At 36.3% G+C, this 27500-nt stretch overlaps 1 protein-coding gene across 3 annotated transcripts in view; it reads right to left on the bottom strand.

Moving 5' to 3' along the window:
- LOC136847339 (villin-1-like) overlaps positions 1-27500 on the bottom strand; it is a 77289-nt gene that overhangs the window by 36148 nt on the left and 13641 nt on the right. Inside the window, exon 1 of one of the 3 annotated variants that reach the window (XM_067118922.1) lies at positions 24364-24485. The exons of 1 other annotated variant lie outside the window; for it this stretch is intronic. The gene's annotated coding sequence lies outside the window, so the exon portion shown is untranslated. Of the gene's footprint in view, positions 1-23420; positions 23678-24363; positions 24486-27500 lie in introns of those variants that run through there. One more of the 3 variants, XM_067118923.1, reaches the window with a different exon arrangement.

Below are 27500 nucleotides of genomic sequence, written 5' to 3'. Positions count from 1 at the left end.
CCTTTGGTAAGGAACTGAAGCCTCGACTCTCTCTTACAACACCAGTATACCTGATGGTATTAATACAAATGTGCTTCTAGACCTACAGGACTATAAAACAAAAGTGCTTCTAGCCTTACAGGACTATAAGTCTAGACTTAAAGGACTATGAGCCTAGACTTATAGTCCTGCTCCTCCACCTCTAGCGGTAAATTCCAAGCAAACGACGTTTAAACTCCCATACTTCTCCCGATTGGTCGATGCTTTTGAATTGTGACAACTGTTTGTCACACGAAAAACATCGTATAATTGTGGTTACTGAAAACACATAGATTATTTCCACATCGGAAACCTATTTTTGAAATTCCTACTTGACGAAACTCTCGACCTTTAACTGCGAACCCTCCCACTCCGTCACCAATGACTTACGATTCTTGATAAGTATTTTTAGCCTGAAGTTAAACTCAAGCACTCGTATGTCATGTCGCCTTGCACTCAAGACCATCTGAGAAGAAGAAGAAGAAGAAGAAGAAGAAGAAGAAGAAGAAGAAGAAGAAGAAGAAAGGGGGAAGGGAAGAACTGATGAAGAAGGAATGATTTTGCCCACCGCTTGGGGTGACGAACTAGAAAACCAAGGGATTTTTTATATTTTTGCGTGTTTTCGAGTGAGTCCGTGCGTGAATATGATATATATATATATATATAAATTTATATATATATATATATATATATATATATATATATATATATATATATATATAATTTACAAAATAAATTTCTTCTACAGTGGACCACTCCCCGCCAAGAAGCCTCAACGGAAACTATCAGTCAAACATATTACTTATCAATGAACTCACCCCCCTAGCGGCCAGATAATAAACTAAACGTATGCTCCCTGAGCTCTGCTTCAGATACTTTTTGTACCCAGGTACTTCGGACAAAAGACGAGTCGAGCAATTTACTAACCTAGCATTCTTTTTCTTCTAAAACTCGACTTCCATCGGGTCTGAAGCCACAAATCAAAGCGTGCTTTTTGCATTGTCGCTAACCTCACGAAATCTTGGAAATCACGACGCACGGAGACGCATGTCCGTGTTTTGATACGACCGGAACGTGCGTGGTGCGTGGGTAGCACGAATTTAAAAAGGAAAAGTATATGTTGTCTTGATAATAGTACAAAAAAGTCTTAACATGGGATCTCATACTTGGAATACCTTAGGTTAGTGTCAAGCGCGAAGAGTATTTTTATGAGAAGATTAATGTCAAGCATTGAATTTAAATACTGCACTGCAGTGAGTTTAATGTAGAAATGTTCAAATGAAAATTCATCGACTTTCTGTAGTTCAGTGCTCCTTCGTAAAAACATACGTCAAATATTTACTGCGAAAATACTTAGAGGCCTGTAGTAGTAGGCCTATCTTGAAGTACGTAAGATTAAGAAAATGGACTGAAAGTGTTCCTTTAAAATCTATCGTGTTTCACTTTTACGCATTTTACAAGCGCCAGAGGACATGAACAAATCAATCAACGATTTAGAAAGAGATGGTGATAATAAATATGCAAAGAATCAAGTAAATAAAAAAAAAACTAAAATAAACCTCCTGCCTTATTTTCCAATTCAATAACGCCAGAGGTAAATGTATTAAGCAGGTAATATATAGGATAAGTCATTCAATAACGTCATCTAATTTCAGGAATGCAAATTGAGATATAGAAGTTATTTTAACGAGCTATTACATAAAATCTGAATTTCCAGCATAACTAAAACTATACCAATTCAATGAAATGAAAAGCCAATAAACATGATGTTTTTAATTTCATCTAATAGAAAAAATTCAGACATGAAGATCTAATTTTCTCAAGAAAAAAGAATGACAAAAAAATATATATATATATATATCTAAGCGCATAGTTACCTCATCTTTGTATATCTAGGATAGAGAGTACTGAGTGTATGGAAGTGTGTATGTACGTATGTATGTTGCAGAAGAAGTGGTTTGTGGGGTGGGGGAGAAGGGTGGGGGTAGGGGTATTATTTATCCATCCCAGAGCTCTTCAACCTTAGAATACTTTACAAGATCTCTAGACTCTTGTGCTAGAGCTCCTGAGGCTAAGGCTCTATTCGGGTTTGTGGTTCATAAATGCTCTCTCTCTCTCTCTCTCTCTCTCTCTCTCTCTCTCTCTCTCTCTCTCTCTCTCTCTCTATATATATATATATATATATATATATATATATATATATATATATATATATATATATATATATATATAGTATAAATATGTAAATCTAAAAACTAGTACTAATTTTTTAGTGTATAAGTCTGGAAGCTAGTACTATCTTGCCAATCACACGTAACATTACTGACAAGTCACCTCTCTCTCTCTCTCTCTCTCTCTCTCTCTCAAGCCTTGAATAACAACGGCCGCTTAGTGTCTAAATACTTAAGTTGAGCCTAGGCCAATTGCACCACGAGGGTTACAAAGAGAGAGAGAGAGAGAGAGAGAGAGAGAGAGAGAGAGAGAGAGAGAGAGAGAGAGAGAGAGAGGAGATAATACGCTTATCGCATGTTATCAAAACGCCATTTTATTCAGTTGTAATATCAGCGTCCTTATCATTCAGTCTCTTATGCTAATTAGAGCCATGAAAGATTAACCAAATAAGAGCAGAATTCTCTCCCTCTCTCTCGCTCTCTCTCTCTGTGAATTTGAAATAGTCAACACTTTAAATAATCATATATAAGTCACGCACGTGTAATATATATATATATATATATATATATATATATATATATATATATATATATATATATATATATATATATATATATATACGTGTGTGTGTGCAAATGCATAACTGTGTGTCTATATATAAGAATAAATTATGTCTAATTCTCTCTCTCTCTCTCTCTCTCTCTCTCTCTCTCTCTCTCTCTCTCTCTCTCTCTCTCTCTCTCTATATATATATATATATATATATATATATATATATATATATATATTTTTTTTTTTATATGTATATAGACCACGTGTTTGCACTCCCTGTTAGACTCAAAATTTCCGGTTGGAACCAGTTCACCCAAATGATATACCTGCAAAGATCTCTTCTCCCCCGTCCACCCTCTGCCCTCAGTCCCTCTCCCACCTAAGTCATCGCGTGTCTACGATTCCGATATAAGAATTATGCCCCTTACTGTAATAACCAATGAATTCCATCGCTTATTCGACCTCTCGTTTCCAATATCCGTTATGGATTCCCCGGCGGGTGGAAGTTGTCAGAGAGAGAGAGAGAGAGAGAGAGAGAGAGAGAGAGAGAGAGAGAGCTCTGAAAGCACACGGGTGTTGGGTAACCAAGAGTCTGGTTTTCATGGCGTTTGGTCTATTTTAATTTCCTCGAGGAAGAGATAAAGGAGTTCAATTTTTACGAGCTGTTCTCTTGCAACGACACTAAGCTATCTGTTATCTTTTTTTTTTTTCCTTCTTACTGTATTTATCACTTATGCTTGAATATTTTTCCTTTTCGAAGACTCGCCTTATCTGGTACCAAGAACGAGAGGTCGTGAATTTTTAATTCATATTTTTTCCCCCCGAAGAATTTTAACTTCGAATTGTCTCCCCGTGAGAAGCTACTTTATCGACCAACGGTCGCCCATCTTAGGACGACCCATAGACGCATTTATATTAGTTAATATTAGCCTTATTTTTTGCTAATTAGAAAATTATCCACGCAGAAAATAATATAGGCATTTTCGTGAACACCTGCAAACTGAGCAGGCGCGGAAGTTGAACCGGAGCTTGGTCTAGAATAATATCAATCCTTGACTCTTTCGCTAAAAAAAAAGCTGTTGATTTGGTTCTACCCAGATCTTCCGGATTACACGCGATTAACGGATTTACCAGTTGTCGAAGTCGCCACATTCGACTGCAAAATCAACAAACATGTAAAGTAGACGAGAAAAACAAAATTGAGGAATGCGACGATTAGCTTAAACTTAAAAAAATGCTCTTCTTGAAAAAACGCTTGAGGACAGCTAGTCTCTATTTATATAGAACTGTGTTTACGGGACAGTCTAGGAGTAAGGGCCCTTGCTGGTATAAGGCCTGCTTAATCTACAGCAACAATAACAACAAGATCAACAACACAACAACAACAGTCTAGGCTTTCATTAGCTCCAACATAAATGAGTCTCTTCGTCTATGGCATCAACCGTCACGTCTCCTGAGCGATAGCATTTTGTCATCATGTCCCAGACTCATAATTTGCATATCAGGTATTGATGATGGCACAAATCATTTCTTTGAGAGGTTAATGGCGGTCATTTTCGCAACTGCATACTAAAAAAAAAAAAAAGTTTTCAAAAGAGGAAGGAACGTAATTGAGGGAGTTGGCTCACATGTAAAAATAACTGAATATGTTGTTGCTATGCTGCTAGACGCTTTAAACTGAAATTCTAGCCTTTTCTATACTAGTCGTTTTAATTATTAAATATAATATGCAGAAAGACTATCATATATATATATATTATAATTCCGCCATAGTAAAGAATTTAAATCTGCAATGGCCTTTCCCAGTAAGCTTCCGTGGCGTGAGGATTGAAGTCAAAACATACACAAACCACTCTAGTTGCATCAGTTCCAAGTGTAAGCAGTTAGGGATCTAGTTGAAGCATCTGTTAAGCCCCACTGTTATTTTATCTTACAACTCCTCTGAAAGTGTAAATAAATCTAGAAAAACTTATAAAAAAGAGTGAACGAATATTACGCATTCACAGGATTTATCATGATGATAAACTGTAGGTCTATCGCTTCCCTCATACACAGGATATAGTGGGGCGGAGATGTAGGCCTATGCCTCATGGTTTATTCCATCAATCTTTTTTCTTTTGTTTTCTTCAAGCCTGGGCTAGAAATTGGCATTAGATATACGAAGCAAGGACGGAGAGAGAGAGAGAGAGAGAGAGAGAGAGAGAGAGAGAGAGAGAGAGAGAGAGAGCTTGTGTACATTCGCACGTCGCACAGATCAGCCAATGCAGGATTTACTGTAGTATGACGGAGACTTAGGCCTATATACGAGTATACTTCGCGCTGAAGCCCATCATTCTTTTTTATTTGTTTTCTTCAAGTCTGGGCAAGAAAATGGCATTGGATTTAGGGAGAGAGAGAGAGAGAGAGAGAGAGAGAGAGAGAGAGAGAGAGAGAGAGAGAGAGAGCGCTTGTGTACATTCTCACCCCGCACAAATCAGCCAATGCAGGTTCGTTTTATTGGACGATTTAAATTCTTCGCGTTCCGATCGGGACTTTGGTACGTTACTGAACTGTTTGGAGGGCCAGCCAATACATACATGTTGACAATCTCTCTCTCTCTCTCTCTCTCTCTCTCTCTCTCTCTCTATCTATATATATATATATATATATATATATATATATATATATATATATATATATATATATATATATATATATATATATATATATATGTATATATTTATATTTATAGCGAGGGATTGCTTACCAGGATGACTATAGTTGGATCTTCCTGTTGGAATTAAGCTAACGGAAAACGGCCAAAACATCGATTCATTTTGTAAATGCAGAAAAAAAGACACTTCGTTTATGGCGTCGTTCGATATGAAATTGATTCAACGTAAATAAAATTATAAAATGAAATGACGGTAACAATAACGCCTGTAGTTAGGAATACATAAAAGAATACAAGAATAACGCAACCAGTTACGCCTGTAACTGGCTGCACTGTGGAAACGCAACCGATATCGTGCATAATCAAACGCAACGAACAGAACCAAACAAACGCAACCAACAGAGCCAAACAACAGGAACCGGCAGAACCAAACAAACAGTCATCAGAACCAAAAAAAACGCAATCGACAGAATAAAACAAACGGAATCAAACAAAAACAACCAACGGAACGAAACAAACGCAACCAATAGAATCAAACAAAAGCAACCAACAGAACCAAATGAATGCAACCAACGGAACCAAACAAACGCAACCAACGGAATGAAGTAAACGCAACAAACAACGGAATGAAACAAACGCTACAAACAGAATGAAATAAAAGCATCCAACAGAACTAAATGAATGCAACCAACGGAACCAAACAAACGCAACCAACGGAATGAAAAAAACGCACAACGGAATGAAACAAACGCCACAAGCGGAATGAAATAAAAAAGCAACCAACGGAACGAAACAAACGCAACCAATGGAATCAAACAAAAGCAAACAGAACTAAACGAATGCAGCCAGCGGAACCAAACAAACGCAACCAACGGAATTAAACAAACGCAACAAACGAAATGAAACAAACACCACAAACGGAATTAAACAAAAGCAACCAACGGAACGAAACAAACGCAACCAATAGAATCAAACAAAAGCAACCAACAGAACCAAATGAATGCAACCAACGGAACCAAACAAACGCAATCAACGGAATGAAATAAACGCAACAAACAACGGAATGAAACAAACGCCACAAACGGAATGAAATAAAAGCAACCAGCAGAACCAAATGAATGCAACCAACGGAACCAAACAAACGCAACCAACGGTATGAAAAAAACGCACAACGGAATGAAACAAACGCCACAAGCGGAATGAAATAAAAGCAACCAACGGAACGAAACAAACGCAACCAATGGAATCAAACAAAAGCAGCCAACAGAACCAAACGAATGCAGCCAGCGGAACCAAACAAACGCAACCAACGGAATTAAACAAACGCAACAAACGAAATGAAACAAACACCACAAACGGAATTAAACAAAAGCAACCAACGGAACGAAACAAACGCAACCAATAGAAAAACGAAAGCAACAACAGAACCATACGAATGCAAGCAACGGAACCAAACAAACGCAACCAACGGAATTAAACAAACGCAACAAACGAAATGAAACAAACACCACAAACGGAATTAAACAAAAGCAACCAACGGAACGAAACAAACGCAACCAATAGAATCAAACGAAAGCAACCAACAGAACCATACGAATGCAAGCAACGGAACCAAACAAACGCAACCAACGGAATGAAACAAACGCCACAAACGGAATGAAATAAAAGCAAACAACGGAGCGAAACAAACGCAACCAATAGAATCAAACAAAAGCAGCCAAAAGAACCAAACGAATGCAGCCAACGGAACGAAACAAACGCAACCAACGGAATGAAACAAATACCACAAACGGAATGAAACAAAAGCAACCAATGGAACGAAACAAACGCAACCAATAGAATCAAACAAAAGCAACCAACAGAACCATACGAATGCAACCAACGGAGCCAAAAAAACGCAACCAACAATGCCAAACAAACGCAACCAACGGAACGAAACAAACGCAACAAACGGACTGAAGCAAAAGCAACCAACGGAACGAAACAAAAGCAACCAACGGAACGAAACAAAACGCAACCAATAGGATCAAACAAAAGCAGCCAACAGAACCAAACGAATGCCACCAACGGAGCCAAACAAACGCAACCAAGAAAACCAAACAAACGCAACCAACATAACAAACGAGCGCAACCAATACCATCTAAATTAATACGAAATTCTGCCCCAAAACACAGCTTAACAATAGAGGAAAAGAACAAGCAACATAGCAACACCGCATCCCAACCCCGCATCCAGAACTGATCAGGAAGCTGCCACTTAGTGAGGGAGGCAGCCTAACCTCATCATGGCACCATGAGGAGGAATCTTCCTCATGGCCCCATGACTCATTCTGGATGAATGTCAATCTTCCAATATGGCCGAAAAAGAGGAGTGGCCCTCTGACGCGAGTTATTCATGATACGGGGCTCCCATACACTGTGAAGCTATGGGCATGCAGTGAATGGAGAGTTATAATGAGTGGTGTATCAGAATGAATAATGTATCGGAAGGATTGGGGAGTTATAATGAAGAAGGCATTAGAATGAATAATGTATCAAAATTAATAAAATAAATGGCGAATTACAATGAATGATGTATTAGAATGAATAATGTATCAGAATGAATAGAATGAATGGTAAGTTATAAAGAATTATGCACTAGAGTGAATACTGTGACAGAAGGAACAGAATGAATGAGGGAGTTACAATGAAAGGTGTATTTGAATGAATAATGTATCAGAATGAATAGAAAGAATGGGAGTTATAATGAATGCTATATTTCAATGAATAATGTATCAAAATTAATAGAATGAATGAGGAGTTATAATGAATGATGCAGTAGAGTGAATAATGTATCAGAATGAACAGAATGAATGAGGGAGTTATAAAAATGATGTATTGAATTGAATGATGTATCAGAATGTATGAGGAATTAATAAAATGAAGAAATAGAATGAACGAGCAATGAATGGGGAATAAGAGTGAAGTATGAATCAGAATGAATAATAAATAAAAAGGAATGGTAAATCATAACAAATAATCTATTAGAATGAATGAGAACTAATATGAATAATCTATCAGAATGAATAACAGAATGCATGAGGACTAAATAATGAATAACTTCTTAGAATGAATCAGGAAGAATGATGAGTCAGAATGAATAATGAATGAGAAAAATGAATGGATACTTACGAAATCTGCTTTGAATATTATACGATGAAAAAATCCCCCAATATACAGAATGAATGAGATATAGGAGTGAATGATGAATTAGAATGAATATACCAGAATGAGTGACGAAGAGAACCTCATGAAAGAAATTAATAGAAATATATATATATATATATATATATATATATATATATATATATATATATATATATATATATATATATATATATATATATATATATATATATTGATCTACCTCCATAACAAAAATGTGTACAACGAGACGCATAAACAAACACCCACACACAGACGACATCCTCGAATACACACACACACACACACACACAAACAAACGCATTCAAAGGCTCGCCCATCCATAGAGAACGCCCATTTCATCAAAGGGCGCCTCCCCTTCTCTCGAGCAATGTAGTATCTATTCTGATTGTGATGGAATGGTTTGTTTGCTACTGAAGGGGACCACTGCGGTATGCATAAGGCCACATCTCGCCGCTGGCTGGCCTGTTTGCGAGCTTTGAAGGAAATTAAAAATTGCTTGGAAATTCGGTAGAGAGAGAGAGAGAGAGAGAGAGAGAGAGAGAGAGAGAGAGAGAGAGAGAGAGAGAGAGAGCTGCTTCGTATTACATAACTCCGATCTTTTATCCAAGTTTAGAAAAATCATTATCGAGTACAATAAATGCAAATATACAGAGCAATTAGACCGACCTGGAGTGAATGAATGAATGAATAAGTGGGGGAGTGAATGAATGAATGAATAAGTGGGTGAGTGAATAAATGAATAAATGGGAGAATGAGTGAACAAGTAAATAAAAGAATGAACGGGTGCGTGAGTGAATAAATGAATGAATGAATAAATGGGCGAGTAAGTGAGTGAATAAATGAATGAATGACTGAATAGGTGGGTGAGTGAGTGAATGAACGAACGAGTGAGTGAATTGTTGGGCGAATAAAAGAATGAGCGAGTGAGGGAATGAATGAATGACTGGGTGAGTGAATGAATCAATGAATGAATGGGTGAATGAATAAATGAATGACTGAATAAATGGGCGAGTGAGAGTATCAATGAATGAAAGAATGAACAAATGGGTGACTGAGTGAATGAATGAACAAATGAATGAATGAAAGAATGAGTGAGTAAATGGACGAATGAATGAATGAATGAGTGTGAAACACGACCATTCATCAAAATATATAAGAACAAAGTCATTATCATCAACGCTAATGAGAATATATTAAGGGGTCCTTTGACCTCTGAGGGCGGGGGGTGGGCGGGGTGGGGGGCGGGAGAGGGGGAAATTAAAGTGTCATTAATTACGACCTGTCATGACACCTTCTGGGTAATTTGACTATTGTTCGCAGCCCCTGTCACTTTTGATTGATGAATGTTATTTAATCTTTACGAGGACTCTCTCTCTCTATCTCTCTCTCTCTCTTGCTTGCTTTGAATGAATAAAAGGGTGGTTGAGTGAATAATGAAGGAATTAATGAGTGAGTGGGTGAGTGAATGAATCAATAGGTGAGTGGGCGAATGGAAGAATGAAAGGGTGAGTGAATGAATGATTGAATGAATGAGTGAGCGAATGCGTGAATGAATGAATCAAAAGGTGAGTGAATGAATGAAGGGTGAGTGAATAAGTGAATGAATGAATGAATGAATGAATGGGTGAGTGAGTAAATGAATGAATAGGTGAGTGAACGAATGAACGAATGCATGAATGAATGAATAAGTGAATGAGTGAATAAGAGGGTGAGTGAATAAATGAAGGCTAAGTGAATAAGCGAGTGAATGAATGAATGAGCAAGTGATTGAATGAATTAATTTTATATAAAAAAGCAAACTGTACATGAAAACAGATCAATAGAAATAAAAAAATATTCATAACTAAATGACCTTTGACCTCTTTAAGTCAAGCCCAAATTTACATGAATAAACCACTGTGTTATTCCCTTCCCACAGGCCTATTATCTTATCAGAAAACACGATTTACGGACCTGCCTCGTCCTTTATCAACACGTATCCTATGACGGCTGATACATATGTATCACCCAGAATGTGACTACAGAAATTCGTGATACATGATACATATGCATAAAGAGGCCATTCGTGATAAATGATACATGTGTTTAAAGAAGTTATTGTTTTCGGACAAGCTTCGTCCTATATCAACATGCATCCCAAGACGGTTGATTCATATGTATCACCAGAATGTGACTACAGACACTCGTGATACATATGTATATAGAGGCCATATTCTTCGGCCCATCTTCATACTTTATCGACACGTATCCTAGAATGACTGATTCACATGTATCACCCAAAATGTGACCACAGAAATTCGTGATACATGATACATATGTATAAAGAGGCCTTTCGTGATACATGATACATATGTTTAAAGATGCATTTTTTCGGACAAGCTTCGTCCTATATCAGCATGCATCCCAAGACGGCTGATTCATATGTATCACCAGAATGTGACAACAGACACTCGTGATACATATGTATGAAGAGGTCATATTTTTCGGTCCATCTTCAAATTTTATCAATACGTATCCTGCGACAGCTGATTCAAGTGTATCACCCAAAATGTGACTACAGAAATTCGTGATACATGATACATATATCTAAAGAAGCCCCCCCCCTTGATACATGATACATGTTTAAAGATGCAAGCTTTTTCGGGCAAGCTTCGTCCTACATCAACATGCATCCCAAGACGGCTGATTCATATGTATCACCCAAAATGTGACTAGAGACACTCGTGATACATATGTATGAAGAGGCCATATTCTTCGGCCCAGCTTCATACTTTATCAACACGTATTTTACGACACCTGATTCATATGTATCACCCAAAATGCGACTACAAAGACTCGTGATACACATTATACATATGTATGAAGAGGCCATTTTTTTCCCCTCCTAACTTTTCAAGTCCCAGCGAAAGAAGGCAGCTTTAATATTGCCTTTTCTTCTCTTTTAATGTTGCTCTGGATTGGATGGAGGACCTTCTGAGAGAGAGAGAGAGAGAGAGAGAGAGAGAGAGAGAGAGAGAGAGAGAGAGAGAGAGAGAGAGCCCTTGATGAGATGATAGGAGGCTTTTAGGGAATGAGGAACCGGCAGGGGACTCTCTCTCTCTCTCAGAGAGAGAGAGAGAGAGAGAGAGAGAGAGAGAGAGAGAGAGAGAGAGAGGAACACAACGAGCACCGGGGAAGTATTTACAGAGGAAGAACAAGAAGGGGTCATTTCTAAAGGCTGGGAACAAATGGGACCTCAAAGAGAGAGAGAGAGAGAGAGAGAGAGAGAGAGAGGAAGGAACAAGGACTGAAAGGAACTGGAATAGAGAGGACGATGATGGAATGGAACCAAAGGAGCGGAAACGCCACAAAAAGGGCTCTCTCATTAGATTGGGAGGGGAGATGGGGAGATGGGGGGGGAGGGGGAGAGGCTAGAAGCTCGATATTACACTGCTGAAAACCATAATGAAATATAAAACTCTTTTTAGAGCTTGGGAGACTCAAGGGCCTCGTCGATTGTTGATTGGGAGACCTTAGAAACTAATCTAAAACTGACTGATGAACTTACAGCCTCTTCTAATGCTGGAAATGAAAGAGAGAGAGAGAGAGAGAGAGAGAGAGAGAGAGAGAGAGAGAGAGAGACTCCCTGATGTTGGCTGGGAGACCTAGAGCCTCCTCTGATGGTGACTTAGAGACTTTAGGGCACCTAAAATTGACTGGGAAACCTTAGAGCCATCCATAAATACAGCCTCCTCTAATGCTGACTGAGAGACTTTAGAGCCTCTTGTGATGTTTACTGGGAGACATAGAGTCTCCTCTTATGTTAATTGGGAGAACTAAAGCATCCCCTGATGTTGATTGGGAGACCGAGAACACTCCCTGTTGTTCATTTGGAAATCTAGAGACTCACCTGAGTTGAATGGGAGACTTAGGAGCCTACAATAAAATTGGGAGACTTAAGAGTCTCTTCTGATGTTGACTGGGAAACTTTAATCTAAAGCTGACTGTGAGACCGTAGAGCCTCTCGTAATGTTGACTGGGAGACCTACAGCCTGACTGAGGGATTTAGAGCCTCTTCTAATGTTGACTGGGAGACCTACAACCCGACTGGGAGACCGTAGAGCCTCTTCTAATGTTGATTGGGAGACCTACAACCCGACTGGGAGACCGTAGAGCCTCTTCTAATGTTGATTGGGAGACCTACAGCCTGACTGGGAGACCGTAGAGCCTCTTCTAATGTTGATTGGGAGACCTACAGCCTGACTGGGAGACCGTAGAGTCTCTTCTAATGTTGATTGGGAGACCTACAGCCTGACTGGGAGACCGTAGAGCCTCTTCTAATGTTGACTGGGAGCCCTACAGCCTGACTGGGAGACCGTAGAGCCTCCTCTAATACTGAATGGGAGACCTACAGCTTCCTCTGATGGTGACTGGGAGATTTAGAGCCTCCTCTGCTCTTTATCCAAGAAAATGAAAAAAGGATGAACAAATAATCTGAATACATTTTGCAAAAAGAAATTATAATTATTGTAACATTTTTGTTAAAATCTAAAAAAAAAAAAACTAAAAATTAAAGTGATCTTTCCCAGTCGTACGTAGCTTAAATGGTGTTCATCGTCTGAATAATATAATAATAATAATTTTGAATACAACTTTTTCCTTACAGGATTTAAAGTACTAAAAAAGTGGTCAATATTCATTCCTAACTTCTGCTTCGTTAACGTACTCAGTTGCTATCAGAGAGATGCAAGATTACTTTATCTATAACTCTCTCTCTCTCTCTCTCTCTCTCTCTCTCAAAGTAGATCCAAAGAGTAAACACGCTCAGATAACAGGCGTTCAGAAACAGACGTTCATTGTGAGAGACCGTTCTCACTCATCTTCAATTCTGAAGGACTATCCACTTACAGTGAACCGTTTTTGGAGGGACGAAATGAGATAGAAGATAAACGGGAAAAACTATCACCAGGTAGAATATCAAATTTGTATTGGCTTATTTACAGGTGTAAGGTAACTGCGATTTGCAAGGTTAGGTGGAAGGTGTAAGGAAATCTTTTAAAGGTATTTCGATTTTTGGACTGAGAAGGTAATTACACAAGGATTGAAAATCCTCTCTCTCTCTCTCTCTCTCTCTCTCTCTCTCTCTCTCTCTCTCTCTCTCTCTCTCTCTCTCTCTCTCTCTCTCTCTCTCTATATATATATATATATATATATATATATATATATATATATATATATATGTATATATATATGTATATATTTATATATCATACATATATACACACACGTATCATATATATACTGTATATACATATGTATACATGCACATATATATACGTATTATATATGTATATAAATATATATACACATATGTATATATATTTATATATACACTAATAAAATGGACTTCATCACCATTACTTTGCGAAACTGCATCTCAAAAAAAAATTAAAAAAAATCATAATCACAGATAAAAAACATAATGTTATCTCTTGATGATGTTATCAAGACTTGAACTGACGACTCGATTTCAAAACTGAAGTAGAGACATCATTTTACACAACATCAGTAACTGAGAGCATTTACTCATCTTCAGGTCATCTTCGTGACTTGATAAACACTGACTGATGATGACAGAGAACTGATCAAAGTTTGTCAATGGAAATCAAGTTGATTTTGAGAAATAAAATGGACATGAGAAGGAAAATATTAGCTTCTTAGGAATCCTGGCCACTTAGGTATTCAATAGCCAATGAGCATGAAAGGAGATATAGGCATTACCTGGCTGAACACCTGTATGGTCGTGCAATTAAGAACACTTAAGACTCGAGTATTTTACTTATTAATATTATTTTATTCATGAAGAGAAAAATGAGAGGTTCGGTTACTTATGGCAGTCCTACAAAAGCTATTTTGCATCATGGAACAGATGAATATATATAATTCAATTTAATGAGATTTAGGCTGTCAAGCCCAGCACTGGGGAACGTTCGGCCATTCCTCTTCTAAGACAGTGAAAAAAAAAAGTTGGAGTGGTTGGACAGCACAGTAAAAAGCTCCAGAAAATAAAGGAGATAAAAAACAAGGATCTAAAGGTTGCATCAAGAAGTAGTAATTAGAGAGGTTGGACAGCAAGATTTAACAGAGGAAGGGGGAATGGAGGTATAGTAAAAGGTTAAAAAGTAGGTGCACTTAGGGACCGAAGGGACGTTGAAAACACCCCTTTAGAAAAGCCTACAGTGCACCACGTGAGATGCACTGACGGCACTACCCCTTTAGGGAAGAATATATTTAAATTAATTACAAAAAACAGCATGAAGAATAATAAAAGCAATTAATAAATAAATAAATAAGAATTAAACGAGACAGATTTATCACTCGAAAACAATGATACAACAAATATGAGAACAAAAAAATGACGATAAACTGATGCAACTCATATCTCCTAATATTCCCCCTTTCCGTCCCCCACCCCCCAAAAAGGCTTCTGACACTTATCTGCCAAGTCTTATACTCTGACCCTTATCTGATAAGTCTGAAATTCTGGTCCTTATCCTGGTTAAATCTCATCTCGTAATCTTTTTTTATTTTTTTTTTCAGTTCTAGGTAAAAGAAACTTTCATACCAGGCTGCCAGATTAGATACCCGCCAAGACAGGTCGGTGTCAATGGGTCACTTCTATAAAGGTGTCTCGTTGTCTCCAGCCATTGGAAATCTAATGTTCTGAGTGAAATTGTGTCAGTGTTGTTAACGAGATGTTCGATAATTGCGCGATTCATTTGTTAAAATTGTCGTGTATAATTTTTCTTCCCGTTGTACACTTCTTAGAGAACGAAGGAATGTTATTATTATTATTATTATTATTATTATTATTATTATTATTATTATTATTATTATTATTCAGAAGATAAACCATATTCGTATGGAACAAACCCACAGGGGACACTGACTTGAAATACAAGCTTCCAAAGATTATTATTATTATTATTATTATTATTATTATTATTATTATTATTATTATTATTATTATTATTATTATTATTATTATTATTATTTTTCCGAAGATAAACCCTATTTATATGGAACAAGCCCACCGCAGGGGCCACTGACTTGAAATTTAAGCTTCCAAAGAATATTATTATTATTATTATTATTATTATTATTATTATTATTATTATTATTATTATTATTATTATTATTATTATTATTCAGAAGATGAACCATATTCATACCGAACAAGCACACCACGGGGGCCATTGACTTGAAATTCAAGCTCCCAAAGAATATTATTATTATTATTCAGAGGATGAACTCTATTCATACGGAACAAGCGCACCACAGGGGGCCACTGACTGGAAATCCAAGCTTCCAAAGAATATTATGGTGTTCACCTAAAAGAAGAAACAGAAAGTAATGGGATATACAGAAAGAAGAGATCACTTATTAAAACAGAAAAAATAAATCAGCAAATTAGTAAATAAATAGATTAAAATGTAAACAAAAATTATAAAACACACGGACGGATGACATGATAACGAAATTTAGTTGACTTAGGTTTAAATATAAATATGTTTGAAAAACACGTGACTATGTATATATATATATATATATATATATATATATATATATATATATATATATATATATATATATATATATATATATATATATAAAGATAAAATCCACGAAGAAACGGAAACACTGGAGTGCTGCAGGGCCTTTCGACGCTATGTCCTTTACTTAGTCTGCGTAAAGGACACAGCGTCGAAAGGCCCTCGCAGCACTCCAGTGTTGCCATTTCCTTCGTGGATTTTATCTTTATTTATATATTCATCACGTTCCATATTTTCGTGATTCAGTTATACATATATATATATATTTATGTATATATATACATGTTATATAGATGTATGTATGTATAAATGTATGTATGTATGTATGTATGTATACGAGTAGACAGGTAAGTCTTTGATACGTAATATTATCTGACAGTTCTTGTTACATTAACGAAGGTTTACTATGAATTACAGAAATATGGTCATCAGTCTTACACATATGTATGAAAAAACGTGACTTTGTATGTACGTATGTATGTATGTATATATGTATGTATTTAGGTCGTTGATACGTAATATCAGCTAATAGTTTTTGTTATATTAATGATGGTTAACTATGAAATGTGAAAATATCATCATGAAGTCTTACACATGTGTATGAAAACATGTGACTGAGTATGTTTGTATGTATGTAGCTATGTATGTATGTATGTATTTATTTAATACGTGATATTTTCTGATAGCTTTTGAAATGAAGAATTATGATCTTAAGTCTTATACATATGTATGAAAACACGTGACTATGTATACATGTACGTATGTATGTATGTATCTACGTCTTTGATATGAAATATGAACTGATTGTTCTTGTTATATTAGAAATAATTTATCAAGAATCATGAAAATATGACCATTAAGCCAAATACGTTTCGAGGCTGAAAACAAGACGACAGGTCAATTTATACTATCATTTTCTTGTTACTTGTCCAAACAAACAAACAAACACATACAAACAAACATACAAACAAACATGCAAACACACACAATATATAATCACCGAGGTCACACACACAAAAAAAAGAAGAAAATCGAACCGAACTATGAAGGTCAACATAAATGAAAAATAATACCAAACGACCTTCGCAAAGTTATGAGGGACAGATGTTTGTGAAATGATCGTCCCTCACGAAAGCAGGAAATTCCAAACTTTCTCAGACTTGACAACTTTCGTCTCTCTCTCTCTCTCTCTCTCTCTCTCTCTCTCTCTCTCTCTCTCTCCTTAAAAATCAAGTGAGCCTCTGTTAATTTGAACTTGGTTCTTGGTCGACTGTTTTAGTCACAGCAGAGAGAGAGAGAGAGAGAGAGAGAGAGAGAGAGAGAGAGAGAGAGAGAGAGAGAGAAATTTTCCTTCTAGCTGTATAATACATTAACCTTGTCGACTGTACCTGAAAAATCATCTTAATCTCTCTCTCTCTCTCTCTCTCTCTCTCTCTCTCTCTCTCTCTCTCTCTCTCTCTCTCTCCTTAAAAATCAAGTGAGCCTCTGTTAATATAAACTTCGTTGTTGAGTGACTGTTGCTGCTGCAACTGGGATGGAGAGAGAGAGAGAGAGAGAGAGAGAGAGAGAGAGAGAGAGAGAGAGAGAGAGAGTTAGGTATTGAGTCATTTCCTTTTAGCTGTATAATAACTTTCTTAAACTTGTCGATTGAAACTAAATACATCGTATTAATCTCCCCCTCTCTCTCTCTCTCTCTCTCTTTCTCTCTCTCTCTCTCTCTCTAGACGTCCTTTCACATACGGGGCAGGTCGACACATAGTCCCCAAAATCTCCGTCTGTTGTACTTTACATAAAACGAGAGAGAGAGAGAGAGAGAGAGAGAGAGAGAGAGAGAGAGAGAGAGAGAGAGAGAGAGAGAGAGTAAAGCCAAGTCATGTTTTTTTTAAGACCCTTACAAGGGATCTTGATACCTTTGAAGTGTAAGACAGATAGACGACAACAGAAGCCAATGGCGTCACGTTAAACCTGGCTGTTTATTCGACACGGTGCGTTCTACTGCGCAAGGTCGCGTTCATTTCGTTGTACAATGGAGGGAATGAATGAATGAATAAATAAAGACGCTTGGTTGCGGATCCCAGACGTTTGTATGTATGCCTATACAGTATGTATATAGACGTATGTATATATATATATATATATATATATATATATATATATATATATATATATATATATATATATATATATATATATATATATATATATATATATATATATATATATATATATATATGCTACACACATGTATATATATATATATCTATATCTATTTATCTATATATATATATATATTATATTATATATACAGTATATCTATGAATATATAAGCAAGCGTTAAACTACAAATGTCCTTTAATAACCAATTCGCTCTACCTCGGAAATAATATATTTTCTTATATGTTACCCGAAGGGGAATTTTTTGGTTGATGAGTTCGTCGTCTCGTGGGCTCGAACCACGGAAGACAAGAATTCAGGACAGGCGACGCGCCCTAAACCACACGGCCATCAAAACAGATAGAGATAATTAATTGATTTTAAGAAATTTAGGCTGTCAAGCCAAGCATTGGGCCACTTTCGGCCACTCAGCGCTCAAGACGGTTAAAAAAAATGTTGGAGTGGTTGGACAGCAAAGTAAAAAGTTCCAGAAAATAAAGGAGATGAAGTAAATAGATCTAAAGGTGGAGCCGAGAGAAAACCCCACAGTTGAATAAGAAGTAATAATTAGAGAGGTTGGACAGCAAAGAGACTCATAACACGTCATTTAGGGAAAGTAAAGGACCCTATGTCATCCTATATCACTTGGCATAGTTCATAACGTAGAGAATAATAAATGGAATATATATTAGTGAGAACTAACTAAAAATTATTATTATTATTATTATTATTATTATTATTATTATTATTATTATTATTATTCAGAAGATGAACCCTTCATATGGAACAAGCCCACCACGGGGTCCACTGACTTGAAATTCGAACCTCCAAAGAATATTATTATTATTATTATTATTATTATTATTATTATTCAGAAGATGAACCCTCTTCATATGGAACAAGTCCATATGGAACAGGGGTCACTGGCTTGAAATTCGAGCCTCAAAGAATAATATTATTATTATTATTATTATTATTATTATTGAACCCTTATTATTATTATTAAATTATTAAAGAATTATTCAGAAGATGAACCCTTCATATGGAACAAGCCCACCACAGGGCGGGGGCGGTGGGGGGGAAGGCGGCCACTGACTCGAAATTCGAGCTTCCAGAGAGTATTAAGGTGTTCATTCGAAAGAAGCAACAGAAGGTAATAGGAAATACAAAAAGAAGAAATCATTAATTACGAAAGAAAAAAAATAAATTTACATATTCATAAATATGCAGATTAAAATGTAATTAAATTATAAAATAAAAAAGAGGAGGAATTATATATAATTTCGAGTTAAATTAACAGGGAAAGAAACAAACAAAAGAAATGCTACTGGCGTTTTATATCACGCTCCAGTGTACGCTAGTTTTATGCGTCAGTCACAAAAGACAGACAAAAATAGCAGCTAGCTTCGTGTTGGAATATTAAAATGTAAGAATTAGACGCTACACAATATAAATGAATATAAAAGTTAATAAAACTTTTTTAAGATCACACTCAGAACAAATAAATAAAATAATGAGTGAATTAATCAAAAACATTCTACAATAAATAAAACAAAATAAAAACAAACAATAAACTCAATAAATACAAGGATATACAAAGTTAAGTATTAATGAAAAACAACAGCTCTCCTAGAGAGGGCTGGCCCGAACTTAACATAAAACAAATAAATAAAATAATGAATGAATTAATGAAAAACAAATTCAGCAACAAATAAATAACAAATAAAAACAAATAAACTCAATAAATAAAAAGATATACAAAGTTAAGTATACCTTAGTTTTACCAGACCACTGAGCTGATTAACAGCTCTCCTAGGGCTGGCCCGAAGGGTTAAGACTTATTTTACGTTGCTAAGAACCAATTAGGTTACATAGCAACGGGACCTAAAGCTTATTGTGGAATCCGAACCACATTATAGCGAGAAATGAATTTCTACAAAAATAAATAAATGAAAATAAAAAGAAACAAATAAATGTATTCATTTAATGATGAAGAAATACCCATGAAAATAAATAAATGAAGCGAAAAAATACCTCGGAAACATATCAGCTGACAAGGCGCCACAGCTCTCGATAATACGACCATTGGAAAAACTCTCCCCAAAACTGCCTGCATAAATTTATAATAAACAATTTACCGAGATCGAAGAATATTTTTCTAAAGGATATTTTTTTGGGGGCCTTTTTCAGAGAATATTTCGCCTTATTCTTTCCTTCTGATCATTCTGCAGAATAGAGACCAACAGGTAATTGGTATGAGAGAGTCAATTAGCGAGCGGTAATTGAAAACGGTTCTTTTGAACGCTGATTACCTAGGCAATTATTGGTGCCTGGTAATTATTTAGTCTGATGATATGACTGTATATATATGTATATATATGTATACAAACATACATATATACGTATATAAATGTATATATGTATGTTTGTATATACGTATATATACACATGTAAATGTGAATCATAAATATAAACTGAATATACTGTATATAGAAAGGCAATAGAAAGGAAAGAGGCATTACTTTTATTTATATATAAATATATATATATATATATATATATATATATATATATATATATATATATATATATATATATATATATATATATATATATATATATATATATATATATATATATATATATATATATATATATATATATATATATATATATAAAAAAACTGCATAATGTTCCTCGTGGTCCAGTAGTTATCAGTCTTGCCTCATAAATGAGAGTCTCTGTCAATCGATCCCAGGGATGGGGTTCGATTCAGGGTCGTTTTCAGATCAAAATTGTGAATGTTGCACCTAGTAGCTAGTCGAGTGATGGGAGTCGCAGCCGTGGTTTTCAGATCTTCAGAAATCTCGAGGTCAAAGTCTCTCTCTCTCTCTCTCTAAAAGATAAATAAATCTTCGTAAAGTTTATGCGAGTCGTGAATCAAGTACAGAGGTCCACACCAGTCCTCTTTTACCATTCCGCACTGACAGAACATCCTGAAGCAAGAGCCCGTGCTGGCATAAACCCACTTTTTATCTAAACCAAGCAACCTCCAATGAAAAGAGAGAGTTGAATTGGGAAAAGGAAAAAGCAGTTGGGTATACCCCACTCTATTCCACTTACATTCTCTCTTTCCACCCCTTTGTTAAGCCGCCAGACCGAGTAGTTTTATTCTATCCCACCTGAGCTTCAGTTAATCCTGAAACTGTGACACGTGGAAGGACAAGTTCTGGAATGTAATGGAATATAAAACTGATACCAAAGACCAAGCGCTGGGACCTATGAGGTCATTCATTCAGACCTGAAACGTCCACAATCGCTAAGAGAGGGCTGAGGAGAGTCAAGACGGAAGAAAGAGACTATGAACGGAGGTACGCTAAAAGGAATGAAAGGGGGTTGCAACAGGGCAAAGAACCTTACAAGCAATGACTACACAGCACCGCGTGAGGTGCGCTGATGGCGCTACCCCTACTGGTGGTTGGGGGGGTGGAGAAGTTGTGAGTGTACTTGTGACAGAGGGACCTCTGATGAGAGAATAAGCCTCGGGGATTTATCAAGATCACGATAAGATAAAGCACACAACCGTCTCCTTCAGCCGACGTGTCACGTGACTTGTGCTCATGAATAATGAATTGAGTTTATTTTGTTCTGCTTTATTCATCTTTTTTTTTTCAATGTTTTTGTGAAGTAATGCGCCAAAAGGAGGCGTATTTCTAATGATATTAAGGGAACATGGTAGCAAATAGGGAGTTCCCAAGCTTGACAGTTGAAGAAAACAAACAGTTTCTAAAGAATATGAGTTAATTTTGTGATATCTTTTGTTTCTCGTTTTGTGAGGGAGTGAGAAAAAGGGGAGTTGAATTTATAATACTACCAAGGGAACACAGAGGCAAATAGGGAGGTCCAAAGCTTGGCAGTTGACGAAAATAGCAATGAAATGAGTTCATTTTATTGTGTTGTTATTTTTTTATGTTTTCCTGCAGTAATGAAAAAAACGAGGTGAATTTCTAATGATACCAAGGGAACACAGAAGCACATAAGGAGTTCCAAAGCTTGGCAGTTGAGGAAAAATGGAAAATTGGATATGAATTTCTGTTGATACTCAAAGAATACAAAAGCATATAGAGAGTTCCAAAGCTTGGAAGTTGAGGGAAAAAAAAAAACAATTACTGAAAAGGACAATCTGGTGATGACTCATTTTCGAAAGATATATTCCATGTCTGGAATATCTTTTCACTGGAAGCCTCGAATCCCAAATGGGGAATAAGTGAAGAAATTTGTCCTATTCTCAGGTGGGATTCAAACTCATACATTCTCTGGGAGAGTGATGTTAGTTATAATTTACTACGCAGGAAAAAGGATTTAAATCTATTGCAACTCTTTGAATGCAGATACGGAGAATTTAAGAGATCAATGTAGTTATTAAAATATAAGTGATTTCGAATCATTTCACCAGTACGTTCTAATGTGTTGGGCTATGAAGGGGTTGGGTAAACAATAATCCTTCTTTGTAGTGTAATGGGTAAGAAAATGTATGTATATATGCATGTATGTATGTATGCATGCTTAATAATAATATATGTACTGTATACAACGAACCCTATATAAATATAATCCTTCGCAAGCCCTTTCGTGTCTGAAGACAACATCTTCAGAGGCCTACCATCACAAATAAAATAAAAAATGTCGAAAATGCTAAATAATAATATAAAAAAGACTCAGATAAAATAAAGTCTTTTGCAAGAACTTTCGTGTTTGTAGAAGACATCTTCAGGAAACAGACACCACAAGAAATTGGCGAGAAAAGTAAATCAAAAACGACTTTTTCCTCATCCTAGAACTACTTGACAACCCAAAAAGGGGATCCTGGCTGATATGTATACTCGTATGTACAGGTAAGTATGTATGTATGTACATATATATACATATCTCTTAAAAATATAAACCGGAAACTAAAACATTGATAAAATAAAAATTTTTATGAGCCCTTTCGTGTTTGAAGAAGGCATCCTCAGGATGCCACAAATGAGTGGCAAAATAAAAATGCAAACTACAAGAGACTTTTCCCTCACCCCAGAACGACTTGACGACCCCAGCGAGCACACGGCTGATGGACACGACTGCAAGACACGTCCGTCTTCTTGATTATCTGCCGTGTCCTTCAGACTGTGCCTGATAAAGGCCTCGTTGAAAGGGATAATGACGACGCTGATATCTGCTTCTGCTACTTCTACAGCAGCAGCAGCAGCAGCAGAAGAAGAAGAAGAAGAAGAAGAAGAAGAAGAAGAAGAAGAAGAAGAAGCCGGCGAATTCCTCCTCCTCAATTAGCCTGGACAAAGCCATTATTATTATGATTAATAATGTTCATGGTGTGACAAAGCAACAAGAACAGAAATTAATGTACACTGTTTTTCCCAGTTTATCCTGACGATTTTAAGTCTGTCTTCCTATGTTCTTTTAACAGACAGACAGACACACACACACACACACACACACGTATATATATGCATATAAAATATATATCCTATATATAGATATGTGTATACATATATATAGATATATAGATAAATAAATATATACTGTATGTATTTATATATATACAGAATATTATATATATATACAGTATATATATATATATATATATATATATATATATATATATATATATATATATAGAGAGAGAGAGAGAGAGAGAGAGAGAGAGAGAGAGAGAGAGAGAGAGAGATTCACTACAAAAGTAAATACACAATTACACAACGTTTGCATACGGCGTTCGACAAGTTGCTCATGAGGCTTAGGTGCAATTTGAAACCATGGGAGAGAGAAGGCAATGACTCGCAATAAATACGTGAGTGAAAGTGTGTGTATGTATGTATGTGCACATTTGCGTATGAATATATCTCCCCTGGCCTTCCTTAGAGTGACGCCATGATGTTTACAGCAATCAGTAATCGTAAACATACACAGACACTTAGACAAAGGCGTAAGCAAATCAAGAATCTCTGAAGCACTAACCTATCGGTCTAAGAAGGGCCACTCAGGTGTGCCAACCAACAAGTCCACAATGGCACTACTTCACACGCTCACTGGTCTATCACAACAGCTCCTGAATTATATGTGGCCACCTTCCCACCCCCAAAAACTCCCCTAGGAACCCCTCCCCTCCTAATCTATCCACCCTTTATCATACTTGAAACCTTTATCAGAGACGTCTTCTCCTCCCCCCTCCCCCTCATACCCAATAGCCTAGGCTAGGCTATCTGGGGCTGATAACGAACTCCCGAGGTCTACCTGCCTAAAAGTTTGTTTTGTCAGCATGCAGGACAGTATTGAACACCCGGGACATAAGTTGTAAGACACATTTGTGATTATTCTTTATCATGTAATGTTTTCATAAATGAATTTCGCAGTGATGGAGTTTGTTGTGATGCAATTTTAAAACCTGTTGTTGTCAAAGTTAGCCATGGTCAGCCAATCGTGTACTAAGAGCAAACGCCGCCGAGGTGTACCTGCCTAAAAGGTTTTAGCACCCGGGGCTGTTTCGAATGATAAATGTACCTCGTATATCCCGAGCGAAGCCGACGAAATTCCTAAGAAATCCCTACGAAATCCCTCTCTTATCTTGCTTGAATATATTTAATTATTTATCGTTAGAGTTCACTACATTATCACACCAGGCAGATTTGGTTAACTGTCAAAACTGGGCCGGCAATCTGTCGTGACGTAATCCTACTACCTCTTGTTTTCTTTCGTTCGGTCAGAGATAGACAGACAGACCACTCACTCAGACATAATAATTCCTAATTTATGCCTGGTCATGTCCTCTCTCAAATGGGCCGACCTGACGCATAACGCCCCGTAAATAACGTGAACGGAATTAAAATCCTAACTCGCTGGAGAAGTGATGTCTATGACCTGCTACGGCGTCGGCGAGCAACGTCCGCCCATAGAGCGTCAATGACACGGAGTGGCGACCTCCGGGCCGAGCGTGTGGCCTCGGGCGGCCATATTGGAAGGTCTCGGTCCAGCTCATAGGACTATGCAGAATTTTGCATTCTAATTTGTTTAATCTCAAATATTTAACATTATTATTATTATCATTATTTTGTTTACTATTGTTATTATTATTATTTTAGTGATATAGCAATTAATATTACTATTAATATTATTTTTAATATTTTTAATTTATTTTTATTTTGTTTACTATCATTATTATTATTATTATTATTTTATTAATATTACTATTAATATATTAGTGTGGCTGTTATTATTATAATCGTTATTATTATTATTACTATTATTATTATTATTATTATTATTATTATTATTATTATTATTATTATTATTTGAAAAGAAAAAAATTACCTTACAAAAACAGGCTGATCTAAGCACTCCAACCATTGTGGTCAAGGCCTAAGCATCTGCTCTTGGATCTAAGCAATGTCTAGCATAAATGGTTCCTGTCAATTACAGGACTTTCTTTGCATACAGACACTAAACACTAACTAAACAGTAATGTACAATCATTAAACACTAACACTCACTATACACTTACACTCACTAAACACTCACACTTACTATACACTCGCACTTACTATACACTCACACTCAGTAAAACTAAACACTCACTGAATACTCAACACTCACTAGGCAATCACTGTACACTAGACGCTCACTGAACACTCATAAAACACTAAACACTCACTAAACATTCACTAAATACTCACTATACCCTAAACACTGGCTAAACATTCACTAAGCACTCACTATACACTCACTTAATCCTGAACATTCATTTACCACTAAACAGTCACTAAACATTCATTAAGCACTCACTATACACTAAACATTCACTAAGTACTCACTACACACTAAACACTCACTAAACATTCACTAAGTATTCACTATATACTAAACACTCACTAAACCCTAAACACTCATTAAACACTAAATACTCACTAAACCCTAATTGATCATTAAACCCCTAAACACTCATTAAACACTAAACATTCACTAATAACTCATTAAAAACTCACTAAACACTTACACACTAAACACTAACATTCACAAAACATTCACTAAACCCTAAACACTCAATAAAAATACACTGAATACTTACACACTAAACATTCACTATACACTAACATTCATTACACCCTAAACACTCACTAAACACTTACACACTAACCATTCACTAAACCCTAAACACTCACTAAACATTCACAGAATACTTACACACTAAACTCTCACTAAACCCTAAATGCTCACTAAACATTCACTAAACACTGACTCATAAACATTCACTAAACAATTACTATACATTCACTAAACCCTAAACACTCACTAAACATTCATAAAACACTTGCTCATTAAACATTCATGATAAAAAAAATCACAATCGCACTAAGCCCCTGTTCAGTTTGTGCAGTTACGAGACCTTTCAAGATGGCCGCAAGGTCCTGTTGCGCCGCCCTAGTGGAAGACCACCGAACTACCTAGTTCTGGTAAACAGATAGCATCCCCAGATATTCATCCTCTATGGGTGCGCCGAATGAATATAGAAAACGAGAATGATTATAGAAAATGGGATTGTTTTCACTCGATGAAACTTAAAGAAATTTGTAGAGAGAGAGAGAGAGAGAGAGAGAGAGAGAGAGAGAGAGAGAGAGAGAGAGAGCCTGGAATGCTTTAGAATTTGAAAAAAAAAAGTATTGAAATAGATGTTGGTTCAGAGAGTAATTTATTTGATGAAAATCTAGAGAGAGAGAGAGAGAGAGAGAGAGAGAGAGAGAGAGAGAGAGAGAGAGAGAGAGAGAGAGAGAGAGAGAGAGAAATGTAATACAAAAGAATGTGGGATCAGACAATCCTATATTGAAAAAAAATAGACTTATTATCTGAAAGAGTGAAACCAAAGAGAGAGAGAGAGAGAGAGAGAGAGAGAGAGAGAGAGAGAGAGAGAGAGAGAGAGAGAGAGATCCAGGAATGCTTTACAACTTGAAAAAAAGATGAAGTGCAAAGGAATGTGGGATCAGAGAGTGATTTATTCAAAAAAAAAAAAAAAAACCAGGACATTATCGTTAGGAGCAAAGATTATAAGCCCGTCAAGGTAGATAATTTTATCTCCCGGTGTCCCATGATAAGGATAAGCCAAT

Source organism: Macrobrachium rosenbergii, chromosome 16 (genome assembly GCF_040412425.1).
Source record: "Macrobrachium rosenbergii isolate ZJJX-2024 chromosome 16, ASM4041242v1, whole genome shotgun sequence".
Taxonomy (NCBI): domain Eukaryota; kingdom Metazoa; phylum Arthropoda; class Malacostraca; order Decapoda; family Palaemonidae; genus Macrobrachium; species Macrobrachium rosenbergii.
Note: the sequence above shows the minus strand (reverse complement) of the source record. Positions and strands in the feature narration are given on the sequence as shown.